The 21,193-nt window shown below is 43.3% G+C and overlaps 1 long non-coding RNA gene across 2 annotated transcripts; it reads left to right on the forward strand.

The window, feature by feature from the left end:
• Window positions 1-1,313: 1,313 nt before the first annotated feature.
• On the forward strand, window positions 1,314-3,769 carry LOC126717444 (uncharacterized). Of its 2 annotated transcripts, XR_007652595.1 has the most exons (3): window positions 1,314-1,559; window positions 2,488-2,554; window positions 3,478-3,769. It is a non-coding gene; the product is annotated as an uncharacterized LOC126717444 (long non-coding RNA). The 2 variants fall into 2 exon arrangements; XR_007652594.1 differs by having other exon boundaries at window positions 2,488-3,526.
• Window positions 3,770-21,193: the final 17,424 nt, after the last annotated feature.

The raw sequence follows: 21,193 nt of genomic DNA on the forward strand, positions 1-21,193 counted from the left end.
GTTGATATCTTGTATTATCCAGCCTTTCAGCAGAAGAGAATAGATAGAGAATGACTGATCCTAACCAATGCCTTACTTGTAGGATTTGGAAGAACAAGAGTGTATCCACTGGGTGCGGTCACCTTACCAGTGACGGTTAGAGACTAACCTTAGCAAATCACGAAGGACGTGACCTTCCTAGTAGTTGTCTGCTCGTCCGCGTACAACGCCATATTAGGACGTCCTACTTTGAATTCATGGAAGGCTGTAACATCAACCTACCATTTGATGATCAAGTTTCCCACTGAATACGGGGTAAGAGAAGTAAGAGGGGATTAAGTGGCAGCACGTGAATGCTACATTGCCATGCTAGAGATGGATGATCACCAGTAGACCACATGCTAGTTAGCCGATACGTCAAGCACTCACGACGTTTATAAGAGAAAATCAGGACGTATTTGCCTAGAGTCATGAGGACATGCCAGGGATTGACCCCTTAGTCATAGTTCATAGATTGAATGTGTCGCCCTCATCCTCTCTTGTTCGACAGAAAAAGCGAGTATTCGCTCAAGAACGAGACAATGCTATAGTTGAGGAGGTTTGGAAGCTACTAGAAGCAGATTTCATTCAAGAAGTGTACTACCCTGACTAGTTGGCAAACGTAGTTATGGTCAAAAAGGCCAATGGAAAGTAGAGGATGTGCGTAGATTTCACGAACCTCAATAGAACCTGCCCTAAGGATAGTTACCCGTTCCCGCGGATAGATACTTTGGTAGACTTAACCGTGAGGCATCAGCTTCTAAGCTTCATGGATGCATTTTCAAGATACAACCAGATCAAAATGGAGGAGGTTGATCAAGAGAAGACTTCCTTTGTTACTAGCCAAGGACTCTTCTGCTACAAAGTGATATAGTTTGGACTTAAGAATGCAGGGGTAATGTACCAGAGATTAATGAACAAGATGTTCGTACACCAGATTGGGAGGAATGTACAAGTTTATGTAGACGACATGCTGGTGAAAAGCTTACGAGAAGACGAACACTTGAGCGACCTCCATAAGACCTTTGACACTCTCCAAGTGCATAACATGAAATTAAATCCGAATAAGTGTGTAACACCCCAACCTAATTGCCTAATTAATTTTATGGGTTTATATGCATGTCATTATCTTAATTACTTTAAGTGCATGAAGCTTTGATATTGTGATATTATAGAACATATATGCCCTTTTAATGTGATGGATGTAACTTTATAAAGGTAAAGATATATATATGTGTGTGTGTAAAGTGATATTATTCTTTGTAGATAAGTGTGAATGCAAAGAAAAAAAAAGTTGAAAAGTGGGTGTGATATTTTCTTCCCTAGCATCCCACATACCCCACCCCTAAAGTCAAATTTCCTTATCTTCTTTTCTGCACCAGAAAACACTCCTTGCTCATCTTCCTTTACTTTTTCTTTTCTTCTTCCTTTGCTCTACCCGGCAGCACCTCTCTTTCACCCTCTCACCAAAAATCATAGACAACTCTCTCTAAGAAGAAATTAAGAGCCTAACACTAAGGTTTCATCTTCAAAGTGTGTGGGTAAGTAAATTAAACTTCATTTGATTTTGGGTATGTTAATAGTATAATTTTTTTGTGTATTTCTACTTCTTTATCCTCTATTCTAATTTTAGAAGCTAAACTTGTAATTTTTAGTGATTGAAAGTTTGATGATATTTTGATCAATTGAATGCTTATTAACATATTTTAATATGTATACTATAGTTATAAAAATACCCAAATGAAATTAAGACCTATTGCTATTTGTTGATGATTTTGTAAGAATGTGTACTGAAGCTGTCTCTGTGACAGGTTTGATGTTTACAACAAGAAAAATATGTATTAAATCATATTTTGTGAATTAGGATGCTAGGAGTATTTTTTACGAATTCTAAGATACACATGGTTGTTATAGAAGTGGTGTCACAGCATTTGGATAAACATAAAAATAATGGTTTAATTTGTAAGTTGCAAGAAGTTCTGTCTGGACAGATTAGAGTATACTGTCTTGTGTGATTTTTAGTAAATCATGCTTTTATGATTTGACTCCGAAATATTTATGGTTTATACTGGACATACAGGGGAGTGTTCTGTAAAATTTCATGACAATTGGGTTTGTGTGGACAGCCCATTTGTATTTTACAAATGGAGCATACGCTGCTGAAATGAGTAGTGAACAGCATATGCTACACCTGACTTTGTGGATTTAATTCTCAAGTTAGGGTGAATTTTTTGAGCTATAATTTAATATGCTCATCCTTTGGTATGTTTGGAGCATATATAAATTTTATGAATTGGTTTCTCTATGGTTTGGGTGCATAATGTGTTTGATGATTGTATCATGTGCTTTGGGGAACTTTATGTGATGGGAATTAAGATTTTCTTGAGTTGGAGAGTTAGGTTGTTATTGAAGTATAAGCTTATATATTAGGAAGAGTTTGTCCGTAATAATTTTTGGATTTTCATTTAGGTGGCGAGAACGAGAACACGGACACTTGAGCTCCTCCTGTACAATCTCTCGCGCCTTCTGTTTTTAGGTAAGGGACTTGTGACGTGTGCTTTTAATAAGTATAAAGATTATTTCGAAAACTACTATGCATTAAAACTTTTTTATTAGAGATATTACATATAAGCATGATTTAAGTAAAATATATGTTCGTGAGTTGTTCAATCTTATATATATGATAATTTTAGCATATTAATGCCGGTAACTATATCACGAACATAATATTTCAGAATGAAGTGGATATGCTACTATTATGAAATAATTATGTAAAAGCATAGTTATCAGAAAAATATAGCGTTCAGGTTATTCCATTGTTATGTTCTGAACTCAGCCAGTAGGGGTTAATTATTGGCTTTCCATGGAAAATGTTATCTGTTTGGCCATTTAAAGTAGAGGAAATGGGGTTGCTCATAACTCTAATCTGAACTAGGCCTTCTCCCCAATGTGTACGGACAGCAGAGAGGGATAAAACCTTGAGGAGATGTGCCATCAGGCCTCTCAAAGAGGACAATATCACGCACACAAGGTCACCTAAATGTGATGAGGCCTTCTCTGTACAGACTTATCAGATATGGACTAACCAATATGTTATGAATAGCTATATTATGTTATTGATCACGAGAGAATGATTTTGTTTAAATGCATTATGAAAGGTTAAAAACTCTCATGAAAAGAAGAAGTTTATGATGAAGCATTTTATAATCTTTTTAAAGATAGAGTTACTGAATTATGTTTATGTTCCTTGTTATGTCATTTTATTATTATATGAAAGGAAAATGAAATATTTTCATCTAAAGGCTTGTAAGTTATTTTAAGAACCATATGAACAGTATGAAGGCTATTTTATCGAAGTTGGCATATCCATAAAATATTTGATTTAAATGCATTCTTATTAAAGGCCCATGGAGTTTTAAAACCTTATTGGGCTTCGCATCTCACCTTATTATATTTTAGTGCATAGGTTCTTCCTAGAAGCAGCGAGAGTATTAGAGGTGACAAGGATTCTGTGTTTTTTCGTTTGTTAGAATGTAGAGTTTTGTTGTATAGCAATTAGCTCTTTTGTTGTATAGAAGGAATCAAGATGTACTTGATCCTTTGGACACAGATGTAATTTGGTACCTTAGTTTGTTTTGAACTCCAGTTGTATGTCTTTGGGGTTAGGTTTGTAATAAGAGTTTTGCTAAATGTTTAGCTATGTAATATTTACACAAATATCTTAAGTTTCAGCCAGGTGGTAATTTTCCAAGTTTGAAGGGAATAAAATTTCAAGTTTGCCATCAATTTTGTATATTATGGCTTTATGCAAGAAAATAAGTAGGAATTCAAGAAACAATTCTTGATAAGTACCTTCAATTTAGGTTGGTTCGTGTTAGTATTGAAATAAACTTGATATTAACATGCCGGTCATGCTCTAAACTCTGAAGTACAGGTTTGGGTTGTGACAAAGTGTGTGTTCGGGGTTACTGTAGGGAAATTCCTAAGATTCATGGTATCTCAAAAGGATATCGAGACCAATCCAGAGAAAATACAGGCTATAGTAAAGTTAGCCCCACCGAAGATGGTCAAAGAGGTGCAAAGCCTGAATGGTAAGATAGCAGCACTAAACAAGTTTGTCTCAAGGGCAACGGATAAATGCCTACCTTTCTTCTGCATATTGAAGAGATCGTTTAAGTAGATGGACGAGTGCCAGCAGGCGCTCGAAAATCTAAAGTTGTATCTTTCGTCTCCTCCATTACTCAGCCCATCTAAGCTAGGGGAAAAGCTCTATCTATATTTAGCCGTCTCGCAAGCCACCGTCAGCACGGCTTTGGTAAGAGAAGAGGATGGATTGCAAAGACCGGTTTACTTTATGTTGAGGTCTAAAAAGGGTCATAGTGAAATAAGCCCAAAAAGAATAAGTCAAGCCCAAAAGGGAAATTCAAGCTTAGCCCAAAGTAGTAGATACAGAGGGAATAAAAGAAAGGCCCAGAGGATCCTGAAGCCCAGAAAAAGAAGCATCCAAAAGAAAAAGAGGACCACGGAAAAGTATAAGAAGCAAGGATCCTCAGGAACCATCAATAGGCGCGGATCCCTTCAGGCACAAAGAAAAAGGAAGACTGGGACAGCTCGATAGAAAGAAGACAGAAGAAGAAAACAAGAAATAAAAAGCAAAAAAAGAACGCGAGCGACCTCTCATGGCACAGACAGAAAAGGCCTCGGGGAACCAGGACAGGGAAGAAGAATGATAACAAACAACTTTCAAAATGACAAAACAGGATTCCTCCCAAATAGGAAAAAAAGGGAAAAGTGGAAGACGCCAGAAATGGGGATGCCGAGAAGGGCATACCTCAGCACGTCCCAAAGAAGATGGCCAACCAGGAACTTTCAAAAGAATCAGAGCTGAAAGAAGGAAAGAATGAGAAAAAACGGAAAAGGGACTTACCGAGACGATGGGAACAGGACATGTTCTATTTGCAAAAGAGCAAAACAGGGGAACCAACGGTTCCCCGGGAAGACCAAAAAACTCCATTATAAAAGGGGGGGATGGGTTGTGAAGAGGGGGCAGCGAAAAAAAAAAAAGAAACACAAGAAAGAAGAAATTCTCCAGAAAAAAACTATTAGAGAATCTGTGCAGAAAGGAAAATACTAAGGGAAAAACAAGTATTGCTTCCCGGTATCCTGTAAAAGCCACTATTGCACATACTCGGATTCAACGAGAATCAAACTTTGCAAGTTTTGAAGGCTGAAATAGCCATTCAAGACTGCAATTTTTGAGCTTGATTGAACCTTGTATCACGTCCTAGTGAGCTTTCTGTAATCAAACAGATAATGTATTAATGAAGCATTGCTTCATATTTCCCAGGATCCCCACAGCACTAATTTTTATCGCTTTGCTAATCCTGTTTCTTTCCTTCTGAATTTACCTTGTTAATTTTTGGCACTCTTCGATATCCTTGTTTGTCATTTTCTTTATATTGTCAGGAGTATTCTTTGCATCCCACTTGATTCTTAAACAGCTCGTTAGCTGCGGTGAGTCAAAGCCCCTGCGGTGAGTCAAAGCCCGGTCCACCAAATCCTCCTTTTCATTTAGGCTCGGGATCCTTGGGCCTGAGTGTCACGAAAAGGGCACTCTCACATTTTGGCGACTCCGTTGGGGACTGGGTAAAGAAGAAGGAAGAAGTAACCCCTTCACAGAGAATGCCTCCAAGACAAAGAAACAGCAAAGGAACTAATGTGCCACCTACGGCCTCTGAGCCCGTAGGAGAAAACGAGGTAGCTTCCAGGCAAGGAGGTGGGATACCCTTGGTAGAACAGGAGGTTGTGTCAGAACAAAGACACGCAAGGCAGGAACCAGACCTCATGGCCAGGATGACAGCAATGTTAAAGGATCTGGAGCAAGAAGTTTGTCTTCTCAAAGAGGGCAGGACACAGGAAATCAGAGACAATGTTCCCCCTACTGGCCACCAAGATGGGACGCAGCCAGAAGGAGGGTCAGCAGTGGGAGGAAGAGCCAACCCTCAGTACTTGACACTGGCAGATGTCAATGCCCTCCTGGAGCAAGAAAGGGAAAAACTCTCAGGGATCCCCAAGCAATTCTCTCGGGATCCCCCGTTCCCTCCAGAACTTCTTGGCAAACCATACCCTAAGGGGTACGAACCCCCAAAGTTCCATCCTTTCGATGGGAGGAACGGAAGTGCCGTGGAACATGTGAGTAGGTTTGTCCACACTATGGGCTCCTATGCAGGAGACAGAGAATTATGTCTGAGGGAATTCACCAAATCCTTAGTGGATAGGACATACACTTGGTACACCACGCTGAGACCCGGGTCCATCAAAACCTGGGATGAGATGATGGAAAAATTTTGCGCCAAATATTACCCTGGTGAAGACAAAATCACTTTCTAGAATCTGCAAATGGTGAGGCAGAGACCTGGAGAAGATCCTGTTCAATTCATTAAAAGATTCGAAGATGTGTCCCTAGACTGCTATGGGGACCATGAAGAAAAGGAGCTCGTGGAAACCTATATAGCCAACATGCTTTTTGATTATAGGCTCAACCTTGAAAATCTATGTATCACGCAGTTTGCTGACCTGTTACAGAGAACCAGAAGGACGGCACAAACCATGAAAACAAAAAGGCTGCCCGCATCCCAAGCTATGACAGCATCAGTAGGAGAGAAAAGGAAGAGACCAGATAGGAAGGTGTTCGAGGAACCACCAGTGATCCCATGCACAGCTGAGGAGTTAAGCCATGTCCTAGACAAATGGATTGGAGATGGGGTTGTTAGGCTATTCACTGTGTCCAGGCCACCAACTGAAGAAGAAAGGAAGAACCCTTTATTTTGCAGAATCCATAATTATGTCAAGCACTCCACCAAGGATTGCTGGACCTTTCGCAGACTCTTCCACAAAAAGTTGAGAGAAGGAACCCTGGAGCTCACTCAGAAGGAGCCAGAAGTGCAGAGGAACCCTTTGCCTAACCACAAAGGAAAAGAGGTGGTAGCAGTAGTAATACATGGGAACCCGGCAGAAGCAGGAGAATCTGAAGGATCCTTCCACCCGAGCACAGTCAGGACCCTCCAGAAGAATCCTAAGTTCAGGTCACTATTCAATCAATTAGGATTCGGACCAGAAGCAAGAAGGGTGGCCACAGAGTCTCTCATGAGCATAGCAGCAGATTCAGGGATGGAATGCTTTACAGCTGAGTCACATGCTAGTCGAGCTTTCCTGGAGACAACCAATGCAATAACCTTCACTGATGAAGACATGGAGATTGAGCATCCAGACCACCGTAGACCCCTTTATCTAATGGCCACCATAAACGGCGTTCAAGTCAGAAAAGTATTGGTGGATCCGAGGGCATCACTCAATCTCATAGCCTTGAGTACCCTGGAAGTTGTTGGCTTAGTTGACAGAAGGATCCTGGGGGCTCCCATGGAAATAACAGGATTTGGAAGATCGGTGGAATCAACAGAAGGATACGTGCAGCTAGCCTTAAGGGTGGGGCCAATAGTAGCTCTGACAAGGTTTCATGTGATTAATGCAGAAGTTTCTTATCACGTGTTGCTGGGACGCCCGTGGCTTCATAAACATCGCCTTATTCCATCCACATTCCATCAATGCATTAAAGGGAGACTGAATGGGAGGCCCATAAGGATCCCTGCCAACCATAATCCTTTCAGCCAGGGAGAAATGAACTTTGCAGAAATGATGTTTTATGATGAGTTGGAGCCAGATGATGAGAACCCCGCCCCGGGGACCCCAGGGGCACCTATCCTAGAAGAAGAAGAAGGAGGGAGGGGCACCCGTGACCTGAGGAACCTTCTAGAAAGAAAAAGACAAAAGAGGGAGCCCAGCTCTTCAGGATCCCGAGAATGTGTGGTGGTGCGGGAACCTGGGGGAAGGCTAATCTATCGTTTGTGAAGGTGTGCGGGACCCGAATGCATTGTGCAGGAAGGTCCCGGACCACCAAGCTGCATGATGGCCCAAGAAGAAATCCCAGAAGAACCAGTTAAGGAGGCCCAGATTCAGTCTGAGGAAGAATTAAAGGAAATAGATTTGGGGACAGAACCAGGATCCCGAAAACCTGTCTTCATTAGCAGTCAATTGGTGGCTCAAGAAAGAGAACAACTAGTAACCTTGCTTCAAAAATATAGAGATGTGTTTGCATTGACCTATGATGAGATGCCTGGTCTAGACCCAGGGTTGGTAGTCCATTCTCTTAATGTGGACCCAGGGATAAGGCCAGTAGTCCAACTAGCTAGGGTCTTCCACACTGAGGTAGAAGCTCAAATAGTTCAAGAGGTCAAGAAATTGCTAACAGCTGGTTTTATCAAACCCATCCAACACCCAAAATGGCTTTCCAACATTGTACCTGCGAAGAAGAAAAATGGTCAGATCCGTTGCTGTGTAGACTTTCGCAACTTGAACAAGGCATGTCCTAAAGATGAATTCCCCTTGCCCAATATCGACCTCCTTGTAGATTCAGCTGCAGGAAACTCAATGTTCTCATTTATAGATGGGTACAGTGGATACAACCAAATCCGCATGCCAACCAAAGATGCAGAGAAGACGGCATTCAGAACTCCGATTGGGAACTTTTACTACACTGTAATGCCCTTTGGCCTCAAAAATGCGGGGGCTACGTATCAGCGAACCATGACAGCCATTTTCCATGACAGCCATTTTCCATGACATGATGCATGAGGAGATGGAAGATTATGTAGATGATATTGTGGTCAAGTCAAAAACCAGAACAGGACATTTCCAAGTACTTGAGCAAGTCTTTGAAAGATGCAGGAAGTACAAGTTACGTATGAACCCCATGAAGTGCGCCTTTGGAGTGTCTGCTGGAAAGTTCCTTGGGTTCCTGGTACATCACAAAGGCATAAGCGTGGATCCAGCCAAGGCCACAGCTATCGCCACAATGAGAATACCAACTACTGTTACGGAACTCAAAAGCTTCCCGGGAAGGGTCTCCTATATTAGGAGATTTGTGCCTGGTTTAGCCTCAGCTACAGCAGGCCTATCCAAACTATTGAAAAAGGGGAATGAATTTACCTGAGGGACAGAGCAGCAGGAAGCTTTTCAAAGAATTCAGGGCATCATGAATCATCTGCCCACCCTCCAGGCACCAGTACGTGGGAGACCTCTGTTGCTATACTTAGCATCAAACTCTCAGGCAATAGGAGCTTTGCTGGCACAAGAAGATGACCAAGGAAATGAGCAGCCTGTATATTATGTAAGCAGAACACTCAAGGATACCGAGACCAGGTACCCCAGAATAGAGAAAGCCTGCCTAGTGATCATTTATGCATCCCAAAGGTTGAAGAGGTACTTCTCAGCTCACCAAATCCTCTTGGTAACCAAGCCCCACCCCATAAAAGCACTCCTGCACCAGCCCCTTCTCACAGGAAGGATAGCACAATGGCTAGTGTTGCTCTCACAATATGATATAGGTATAAGAACTCCCAAGGCTGTCAAGAGCCAGGCCATAGCAGATTTGCTAGCTCAATTCCCAGGAAAGGAGGAAGGCCCGCTGAGCGAAGAAATCCCTGGTGAGGTAGCAGTGATGGAGATCCCAGGGAAGAAATGGACCATGAGGTTTGACGGGTCGGCTACAGCAACTTCAAATGGGGTAGGAATTGTACTAAGTTGTGAAAATGGGGATATCATGCCCCTGTCTTTCAAGCTTGGTTTCTCATGCTCTAATAATGCAGCTGAATATGAGGCATACTTAACTGGGTTGACTATAGCACTCAGCATAGGAGTGAAACATATGAGAGTGTTGGAAGATTCCAATCTTGTAGTCTCCCAAATGAAAGGTGACTTTGCATTACGGGAACAAAACTTAGCAGCCTACAGGACTTGGGCACAAAGACTGGAGATGGAATTTCAAACCTTCAGCATAGAGTACACTCAAAGAAGTGAAAACAGGTTTGCTGATGCGCTCGCCACCCTGGGATCCCAAATACCATTTAATGGGAGGGATACGCTGATAAAAATAGGAAGGCAGGAACATTCTATTGTAAGGATCCTCCAAGGGATGTACCCCGGAGAGTCCAAACAGTGGGACTGGAGGGATGAAGTCAAAGAAAAGATGAAAGAAGTAGGCCCTAGAGGGAACATCAAAGAACTAATGGATTACACTCAGATAGAAGGAGAATTGTATAGAAGGCTGCTAGGAGGAATATTGTCCAGATGTATCGCCAAGAAGGAAGGAAAGTCGAAACTAGAAGAATTACACGCCCAAGCATGTGGAGTTGCAGAAAAGGTCAGCCTATACAGAAGGATGCAACGCATGGGGTATTATTGGCCAGATATGGACAAGGAAGCAGCGATCATACAGGGGAAATGCCAGGAATGTCGTTTGGCAATTGATAAAGAAGAAAGCTACGCGGTGTTTATTGCAGAAGATTGGCGGGTTCCTTTCATAGGATACCTGGCTCAAGGGATCCTGCCAACCGACAAGAAACTGGCCCACAAGCTCAAAAAGCTAGCGTGTAGGTATTTCCTGCAAAACGACATTTTATTCAAAAAGGGATACCATGGGGATCCCCTCAGGTGCCTGGAACCAAAGGAAGCTAGAGAAGTAGTCAGAGAGGTGCACTCTGGAGATTGTGGAAGTCACCCAGGGAAGAGAAGGCTGTACGAGCAGTTACTGTTGTTGGGATATTACTGGCCAACGATGAAAAGAGACTCTGAGGAGCTGGTCAAAACATGTCATGCTTGCCAAGTCCTGGGAGATGCAATTCACACTCACCCAAATGTCCTACAGGATATGACGACGCCATGGCCTTTTCATACTTGGGGGCTTGATCTCATAGGGCCTATAAACCCTCCATCCAACGATTATATATGGATCCTGGCAACCACGGAGTACTTTACAAAATGGGTAGAGGCCATCCCTTTGAAAAAAGCTACTGGAGCAGCTGTAGCAAATTTCATTCGAGACCACATCATTACAAGGTTCGGGATCCCCAGAAGATTGATCAGTGACAATGGAACCCCATTCATAAACAAAGATATGAAGGGATTAACTGAAGCATACCACATCAAGCATGGAAGATCTACCCTATACTACCCACAAGGAAACGGCCAAGCTGAAGCTACTAATAGGGTAATGTTGAAAATCCTTAAGAAAATGAAGCATGAGTATGGAGGGAAATGGAGTGACCATCTGGCAGATGTGCTTTGGACATGTAGAAGCTCTGTAAAGACAGCCACAAGATTCTCCCCATTCTCCCCGGTCTATGGAACAGAAGCCATCAGCCCTGTGGAGTTAGTCATTCCTACACCAAGGGTAGTTCTGGAGGAAAATCAAGGAGAAAGTGAGGACGCAAGCAATGAAAAGAGGCTAGCAGATCTGGAAGGAGTAGAAGAAGAAAGAGAGCTGACCAAGAAAAGGAGCCAAAGATACCAACAAAGAATGACCAGAGCATATGCACAAGCAGTACGCCCAAGAGTGTTCACTAAAGGGCAATTAGTACTAAGGATGGCGGAGCACGTGAGGAGGAACCTGCCAGGGCCTTCCAAGTTCACCCCAAAATGGGAAGGACCCTACATCATCAATGCAGCTCATGAGAGTGGGTATTATTACCTTGCCAAAAAAGATGGGACAGTCCTGACAGAACCTGTAAGGTTGAATTTATTCAACCATCTAATTGGCTTTATTCCGTGCCAAATTTGCTTGTAATTCAGCATTTAGTAACCCTGTATTTAGGTGGGATTGTTGTAAGGGTAGTGAGTGAGATAGTGTGAAGATTGCTCAAGAGTGTGCAAGAAAACAGAGAGTCGCGGCTGGGACTCGCGACTGGACTCGCGGCTTCAACCCGCCAGAATCTGCACACGTGCCAAGCATGCTGGAAGATGAACAGTCATGCTAGCTGGAGCACTACAGGACAAAACAGGACAACTGGCCATACGGTTAACTCGCGACTGGAACTCGCGACTTAGTCAAGCCGCGAGGTCAAGCCGCGAGCCACCCCTGTTTTGGAAAAACCTGACGTTTCGCATTCCACTCCTCTTCAGTATAAATACCCTTTTAACCCACGATTGAAAGAGAGCTTCCAGAGAGAATTTTGAGAGAGAAACCCTAAAGAAAAACCAGATTGTTTTACCCACAATCTCTACCTTAGAGTCTCATCAAATTCCCTCACTCTCTTCCTCTCCATTGTCAAATCCTTGAAAGGCCATTATACCAAACCTGGTTCTCACCATTATCATCTCTGTGAGACAGACGTTTGGAGTTCTGGGAAGCAGTTAGGAAGGAGCCAATCTTTATTGGTTGATGCTACGGTGTAGTAGCGGAATCCGGAAAACTAGAAAAGAAAAAGGTTCGGCGCAACCTCGTTGGAGCAAGAAGCTTGGAGGGCTTAGGTGCATTGGGTAGATTAGGCTTGGAGGGTCTATTGCTGTCCTTGTATCCCAACTGTATTTTCTAGTGGATTGATTACCGCTTGGAGGGCGGCGGAGAGGTTTTTCGCCGAGGTCTTCGGTTTCCTCTTCGATAACATATCTGGTGTTATCTCTGTGTTTGCATCTTCCTTCCTCTCTATCTCTGCCTTTACATTATCTGCTGTGGTTTATTTTGTTATGGCTTAGATAGTTGTTTAACCAATTCCATGTTATAGCATATGTTAAGTTTCCGCACACTAGTTGTTTAACATATTGCGTGAGTTGATTAAATTGGTTTTTGGGGGTCTAAACGTTCAAAAGTGTTTTTGTACACGTTTTTGAACTTTCAGAACCCATAAACGGGAAATGGCTGAAGCAATACTATGCATAAGGACAAGAGGATCCCGGTACCTCAGGGTCCTTTTACCAGCTTCACTATCTGCTAAGTTCTTTTTTATTTTTATCTTTTTATTTTTCAGCCTTTATCATGAATTCTGGTCTAAGATGATTTTGTTCAGGAACACGTGATAGATTGACACTTTGTGGTCAATACTGCACTAAATGATTTTTTTTCTTTGTTCCTTAAAAATGACCATGTCTTAATGAAGTTCCTGCTTCTTCAACATTTAAGTCTTTCTTTAAATACTGCAAAGACCAAGTTTGGATAGATTTAAGGAAGGATACCTGAGTCAAATAAATAAATAAAAAAGTATGTAATACCCTTTTACATATGGCCCAGGATCTACCTCACAGATAACTTCAGATATCCCACAGACAGTTCCAAGTGCATAGGTCTAGGATCACAGATAAAAGTAAAGTATCCAGGATACCTAGCCTAGCACTTGGCAAAAGGGGAACCTGTCAAAGTTCATGAACTAGGACCGTATCTCAAAAATATGTATAGGAAAAGATACCAGTGTACCCAGTTCAGTACTTGCATAATAGATTACCGGGTACCTGGACCAGAACTTACAGTGAAGCCTGTGGAAATCATAGTCCAAGACTCAGGAAAGAAAGAAAAAAAAAAGTCAGGAAAGAAAAGACAATATATCAAAGAAAAAGGCAGATTCACATGCTAAGAAATGAGAAGCAATTTTGAAACAAATAAAAAAAAAAAGGAAACAAAGAGGAAAGCAATGTTCAAAAAAAAAAAAAAACTTATACAACCCCAAATTGTTTATGTAAATCTAAAATAAGCTAAGGAATGAGGCCGGCCAACAGGGAGGCATCCGGAGAAATAACAGGCACGGTCAAAGTAAAAAGGATCCTCTGCCGCTTGACCTTCAAGTCTTGTAAAACCTTGTGAGCATGAGCCAAAGCTTCCTCAGCAGCAGCTATCTCAGTGTCTATACTCTTGAATGATTGCCTCTGAAACAGCATATGAGCCAGCAGACACAAGTGATCCAGCAGAAAAGACAAATTGAACTTGGCCTCCAGAAGGTCTTGCACCACCCCTCTCCACTCCAGAAGCTTTTCTTCAGACAAATAATCTACAGAGGAATTCCTCAGGGAAACCAGCACAGCACACAGCAACTCCATCAAAATATTGCCTAGAAAAAAGCCTCCCCTGAAGCCACTGGTGAAATCCCCGTGACTCTTGAGCAGACTCTCTAGCAGCGGCAGGCCTTCCACAGGAACAGAGAAGCGCAGGAAGCTGCCATAAGAAGACCCAAAAACATGAAAGTGGCTGGCAGGAAGACTGTTAAATTCCAAGAGATCAAAGCAAGCCAGGAAGGAGGAAAGCCTTGAATCAAGATCTGAGGCAGCCACTTTCGAGGCATCCCCCATCACTGTGTCACCACTTGCAGAGACAGGAGGACTTGCAGCCTTTCACTCTGGATGAAGGTCAGCAACTTGAACAGGTCTCACAATTCCTTCAGGGATAACAGGCTCAGAACCTGCAAAGCCTGTATCAATATTCAAAAAAAAAAAAAAAAAAGGAAGAACAGATTTATTATTAAAAAAAAAAAAAAAAAAAAAAAAAAAAGGGGAAAAAGAAGGACAAACCAGTTCCGGCTTCTTGGGGCAGAGCCTCTTCTTCCTGATCCCCTGACTTCCCCGAGGATTCTGGGAAAGAACATAAGGCAAGTTGAAGAAAAGGTGAAGGACCAACGGCAAAATGGCTAAAGGAAGGAATAGATGCAGGGGGCTTCGCCATAAAAGAAAAGGAAAGAGAAGGGCGAAGCGAAGGAAAGAAAAGAAAAGGAAACACAATGGGAGCAGCTCGCACTCACCTTCTGAGCTTTCTGATTCTAAAGAAGAGGCAACACTGGGAGCGGATTTCTCACTGGTTTGACCTAAAGGGAGAAAGAAAAGGAGGAACTCATAAAAAAAAAAAAAAAAACTGGAAAAGAAAATAAAGATATAACGCTATTTCAAGGAAACAAGGCTCACCTGTCTGTTTGGATAAAGGGGTGTCTCCCAAAGCGCCTTTATCTGACAAGGTTTGAGGAAACACAGTCCTGATGGGACTAGGAGTGCGCTCAAGATGGGGACTTAGAGATGAAGGGATCCTAGAGGCTTTGGGATCCTGAGAATCCTGGGAACCCTGCATCGGTTGCTCGGTTTCCTCAGCTGGGCCACCAGTAGGGGGCTCCTCCCCCACAGCAGGAAAAGTAATAGAAAGAGCTGTGACAGTTTCCTCTCCCAGAGCCTTGCCAGTCATAGGAGGGGATACCTCCACCTAAAGGAAGAAGAAGAGGAAAAGGCAGCGCCAAGTAAAAAAAAAAAACAACAACGGGAAATGCTAACAACACAATGTCAGAACAAAAGAGAGAGAACAAAAAAAAAAAGGGGAACACACATACCACGTCGTCACCAGAAGATTGGCTTTTACCCTTCTTGTGATCAAACTTGCGCTTGGACTGCAAAGGAAATCACCACTCGTCAGCAAAATAGAAATAAGTGCAACAAGGTGAACAGATTAAAAAAAAAAAAGAGAAGAAGGAAAGAAGTCTTGCCCTTCTCTCTCTCTCTCTACAGATTCTTTGGAAGTCTTTTGCTTACTACGAGTACGCCCAGAGGGTCCTAAAGGAGGCTGGGATACCAAACCAGAGGATCCTAAAGAACCATGGACTGAAGCAGTCACAGGAACTTGGGAAAAAGAAGACTCTACCTTGGTCTTCTTCCGGGTCCTTGAAACCAAAGGTTCCTTGACATCCTTGCCTTCTTGAGATGCCAAGTGTGCTTGAGATTTCCCAGTTTTTCTTCTTTTCGTCTCAGAACCTATCTCCACACCTCCTGTACTTTCACCAACATCAGCAGCTTTCATCTTCTTCGACCTGACATCCTTACCTTTACTCGGAGCAGTGGCAGCACTTATCGTCTCCACTGCACCTTTCTTGATGGGCACTCCAGAGGAAGCGCCAATGATGAGACTATCACCCAGCCAAGTCTCAGGAAAATCCTGTCCATAAGTCACCCAACCTCCCCTGGAGGCATGCCACTCTGCGAACCCAGTCTTGCTGCTTGCAGCAGCAGAAACAATCCCAACAGTAGGAAGGGATAAACGTCTATTGGATGTCGGAGCAGAAACAATGTTAAGATTCGGGGCTTCCCGAACTGTACCAGAGCCAACATAGTCAACAAAAGACTTTTGTACTCTTCTCCAATAACTGGTATAGCCACTAGAAGCAAAGACTCCTCTCTGGGAGTTAGGCACTGCAAATTGGGGGCTCCTCCGTGACCAATAAGAAAAGGCCTGCAGCCTCAGGAAAGGATCCAAGGAAGGAAGGGATGGCACCACGTCCTTAAAGACTGGAGGAATGTCCTGGTCAAAACCAAATTGTCGGAGCACCCGATGTGCTGAATAATGAGTATATTTTGGGCCACTTGAAGAAGGCACAGGAAGCCAAGAGGGGCTAATGCAGGCAAGATAAGCCAGACTGCCCTCATCACCACGGCGCAAGTCAAAGGTATTACCTGTAGAAGATAAAAAAGAAGACAACACAAAATCACACGCAAAGCCAAGGCCAAACTCACGAGGGGATCTCCAATATAAGCTCCCTGCTTGGTCAAATAACTCCACAAGATTGAGGCCACCACCTTTCAAGCTAATCCAACGAAAGATGATGGGAAAGGCATCGGTAGAATTGCCACAAAGACCCTTCACTATGTCGGGGGATCCTTGGAACTTGTCCTTCACGAATTTCAAATTCCTGCACTTGGCCAAAGTAGCTGTAGAACAGTCCCACATGAAAATCTGAAGAATAGCACAGTGAAGAGATGAAGTGATCACATAACAAGAATCACCCTCAGTCTCATCTCCATGAAGCTGGTCCAATTGAGAGTAAACATGACCCAAAAACAGAGGGGCCAAAGGATACTGGATACCTCGAGCCAACTTGATTGCCAACGGATAAAATGAAGACTTAACTCCGTACCCAGGGAACTCACTAAACAAAAACTTACTAAGCCAAAAAGCCAGAAAACCGGCCCACCTCACTTCCTTATCCTTCTCACGAGAAAGGGTCATCACCCATCTCCCCATCCTAGCCGGCTTACCACCAGAAGAGGCAGCGCGACCACCAAAATGACCAATCTTCTACCACGAGATCCTCACCAGAAAGGTTAATATCAAAGGGGCTCTCTTCACCAAACACCGGGAGGAGGAAATTATTAACCACATCTTCCAAGGTGATCGTCAATTCACCAGCAAAAAAGAAAAAAGTATGAAGGGAAGGGCACCAACGACGTACCAGATGCCTGAGCCCTTTGGCGTCTCTAAAGCCCTCAAGGTTTCTGGAAATAGCCACTGCGTTTAGGATACCGGCGTGCTCCAAGCGACCCACAAACTCAGCATCAGACAGTTCCTTGTCTACCCATATAGGCCAGCCCTAAATCTTTCCCGGAACAAAATCAAAGAAAATAGGAACGGCCACTCGGATTCCTTGTCTAATCTGGAGATCGAAAATCTCTCTAGGGTCAGGAACCTGGGCGGGACCAGCGAAACCCGCTTGGCCAGAAAACATCCAAACATGAGGGGATGGAGGAGCCTCACCATGAGATACATGAGGGAAAAATAAACTGGGAGAATACCAAGGATCCCGTAAAGGGAAGGCCGGATGTTCGGTAACCTCGTGAGAATCACTCGGAGCAGAACCAGAAGAACCTTCACCCTCAGAAGGACTGGGAGTACGCTCTCTCCTCTTTTGGGAAGAAGAAGAAGCCATCGGAACAACACGTACTATGAGAAGAAAGGAGATTGAAAGTGCGAAAAAGGGGAAGACCGGAGTAACAAAGAAGAAGAGAAAAAGAAAGAGAAACTCAAAGAGTGAAAGACTCAGAGAAGCAAAGTGATAAGATGAAACGGCTACAATAAAGGCGCAAATAGCAGTTGGGGAAAACAGTTTATGGAAAGATGCGCCAATTGCCAAAAAATTTAATTTGAAGAAGGGATTAATCAGCGGTTATTAATGAGAAGTAACGGGAAACGAGAAAAGTGGGTAGAGGAGTTTTACCTCAAATACTTAACTGCCACGTCCCGTGTAAAGAGGAAGCTGCAAAAAGTAATAATTATAAAGGAACGCGACACGCAAAAAGGAGGTGACCAAAAGCAGCAGAAAAGGGCCGGGATCCCAAGTAAAAAGGAAGGGAACCCAGTAGAAGTTGAGAAAAAGGGGATCCCACAAAAATCTTAGGAAACCTAAATCACTCACGCGTGGGCTTCAGGCAACCCACGAGCTCAGGGGGCTAAATGTTGAGGTCTAAAAAGGGTCATAGTGAAATAAGCCCAAAAAGAATAAGTCAAGCCCAAAAGGGAAATTCAAGCTTAGCCCAAAGTAATAGATACAGAGGGAATAAAAGAAAGGCCTAGAGGATCCTGAAGCCCAGAAAAAGAAGCATCCAAAAGAAAAAGAGGACCACGACAAAGTATAAGAAGCAAGGATCCTCAGGAACCATCAATAGGCGCGGATCCCTTCAGGCACAAAGAAAAAGGAAGACTGGGACAGCTCGATAGAAAAAAGACAGAAGAAGAAAACAAGAAATAAAAAGCAAAAAAAGAACGCGAGCGACCTCTCATGGCACAGACAGAAAAGGCCTCGGGGAACCAGGACAGGGAAGAAGAATGATAACAAACTACTTTCAAAATGACAGAACAGGATTCCGCCCAAATAGGAAAAAAAGGGAAAAGTGGAAGACGCCAGAAATGGGGATGCCGAGAAGGGCATACCTCAGCACGTCCCAAAGAAGATGGCCAACCAGGAACTGTCAAAAGAATCAGAGCTGAAAGAAGAAAAGAATGAGAAAAAACGGAAAAGGGACTTACCGAGACGATGGGAACAGGACATGCTCTGTTTGCAAAAGAGCAAAACAGGGGAACCAACGGTTCCCCGGGAAGACCAAAAAACTCCATTATAAAAGGAAGGGATGGGTTGTGAAGAGGGGGTAGCGAAAAAAAAAAGAAACACAAGAAAGAAGAAATTCTCCAGAAAAAAACTATCAGAGAATCTGTGCAGAAAGGAAAATACTAAGGGAAAAACAAGTATTGCTTCCCGGTATCCTGTAAAAGCCACTATTGCACATACTCGGATTCAACGAGAATCAAACTTTGCAAGTTTTGAAGGCTGAAATAGCCATTCAAGACTGCAATTTTTGAGCTTGATTGAACCTTGTATCACGTCCTAGTGAGCATTCTGTAATCAAACAGATAATGTATTAATGAAGCATTGCTTCATATTTCCCAGGATCCCCACAGCACTAATTTTTATTGCTTTGCTAATCCTGTTTCTTTCCTTCTGAATTTACCTTGTTAATTTTTGGCACTCTTCGATATCCTTGTTTGTCATTTTCTTTATATTGTCAGGAGTATTCTCTGCATCCCACTTGATTCTTAAACAGCTCATTAGCTGCGGTGAGTCAAGGCTCGGTCCACCAAATCCTCCTTCTCATTTAGGCCCGGGATCCTTGGGCCTGAGTGTCACGAAAAGGGCACTCTCACACTTTACAAGCCGAGGGTTTTGAGGAGCAGAAAAAAGGTACCCCCAGATAGAAAAGTTGGCATTCGCATTGGTAACTGCGGCACCAAAACTCAAACCGTACTTCCAAGCACATACAATTGTTGTTTTGACGAATAAGCCTCTGAGAAGAGCTATGAGTAGCCCCAAAGCTGCAGGACGGATGGCATTGTGGGCAGTCGAGCTAAATGAGTTTGATATATGGTACTGTCCATGTACAGCTATCAAGGGACAAGTGGTGGCTGACTTCATCGCCGAATTCACTCTCATGGAAGGCCAGAGGGCAGAAGTGGTTCCACAGTGGAGCATCTATATGGATGGATCCTCAAATAAGCAAGCAAGAGGGGTCGGCGTGGTACTCCACACCTCGAAGGGAGATAAGCTCAAGTGCATGATCTGGCTAGACTTTCCTATGACTAATAATAAAGCAGAATACGAAGTTTTAGTGGCAGGATTGGACCTCGCGAGAATGGCAGGAGCTGAAAATATGGTCGTATACTGTGACTCCCAAGTTGCAACCAGTCAAATTAATGGTAATTACGAATGCAAGAATGAAAGAATGAAGAAGTACCTTGAGGAGGTGAAGGGTCGAATTGGCAGTCTCCAAATCAAATTCGTCCAAATCCCAAGGGAGGAGAACAAATATGCCGATTGTCTAGCTAAGGCTACCTTAGCAGAATACATGCTCATCCCCGATTAAGTACTATCCTTCGTCCAAATCTCTTCACTCATAGATTGGGTTACGAGTGTGCAAGAGATAGGTTACTAGACCACACCATTAGTCTCCTACCTAAGGAATAGCATGCTACTGGACGAGAAGGACGCCGCTTGAAAATTGAAAGTCCAAGCATTACGGTTTATTCTAATAAAAGATGTCTTATACAAAAGAGGTTTCTCCCGCCTGTACCTAAGGTGTTTGGACCCCAAGGAGGCAAATTATGTCATGAGAGAGGTCCACGAGGGGATCTACGGAAACCACTCAAGGGTACGATCATTGGTGAACAAGCTGATTCGAGTAGGATACTATTGGCCTACTATGCAGAAGGACACGCAAACATATGTCAAAGCTTGTGACAAGTGCCAGAGATTCAGCAATGTCATCAAATAACCGTCCGAGGAACTCATTCCTATAATGGCCTCGTGGTTGTTCGCTCAATGGGGATTATATATCATGGGCTCTTTCCCAATAGCAGTCAGGCAGCTAAAGTTCCTATTAGTTGGCATCGACTACTTCACCAAATGGGTGGAAGCAAAAGCCTTAGCCACTACCACGGAAAAGAATATTCGGAGTTTTGTCTAGAAGAACATCATTTGTAGATACAGGATACCCAGGGTTCTTGTCTCAAACAACGGAAAGCAATTCAACAATAGCATATTCAAAGACTTCTATTCGAAACTAGGAATCAAGAACCACTACTCGTCACCCGCCCACCCACAAGCCAATGGACAGGTTGAAGTTACAAACCGACCCTTGCTCAAGAGCATCAAAACTCGGCTCGAGGGGACAAAGGGCATATGGCCGGATGAACTACCAAGTGTTTTATAGGCATACCGGACAACAGCGAGGACACTTACGAGGGAAACACCATTTCGACTAGCACAGAAGCGAGGTAGTCATCCCAGTAGAAGTAAGGCTCACAAGCTACTGGGTGGACGAGAACAAAAATGATGAAGTCATACGCCTGCAACTTAACCTAGTAGATGAGGTCCGGGCAACAGCTGAGCAAAGGTTGGCATGATACCAAAACCTCATGGTGAAACACTACAACTCCAGAGTTAGACACAGAGACTTCCAAGTCGAAGATCTTGTTTTAAGGAAGGTAATGGGCGCCGCTAAG

The sequence above is a fragment of the Quercus robur genome, chromosome 3, assembly GCF_932294415.1.
Source record: "Quercus robur chromosome 3, dhQueRobu3.1, whole genome shotgun sequence".
NCBI classification, from domain to species: Eukaryota; Viridiplantae; Streptophyta; class Magnoliopsida; order Fagales; family Fagaceae; genus Quercus; species Quercus robur.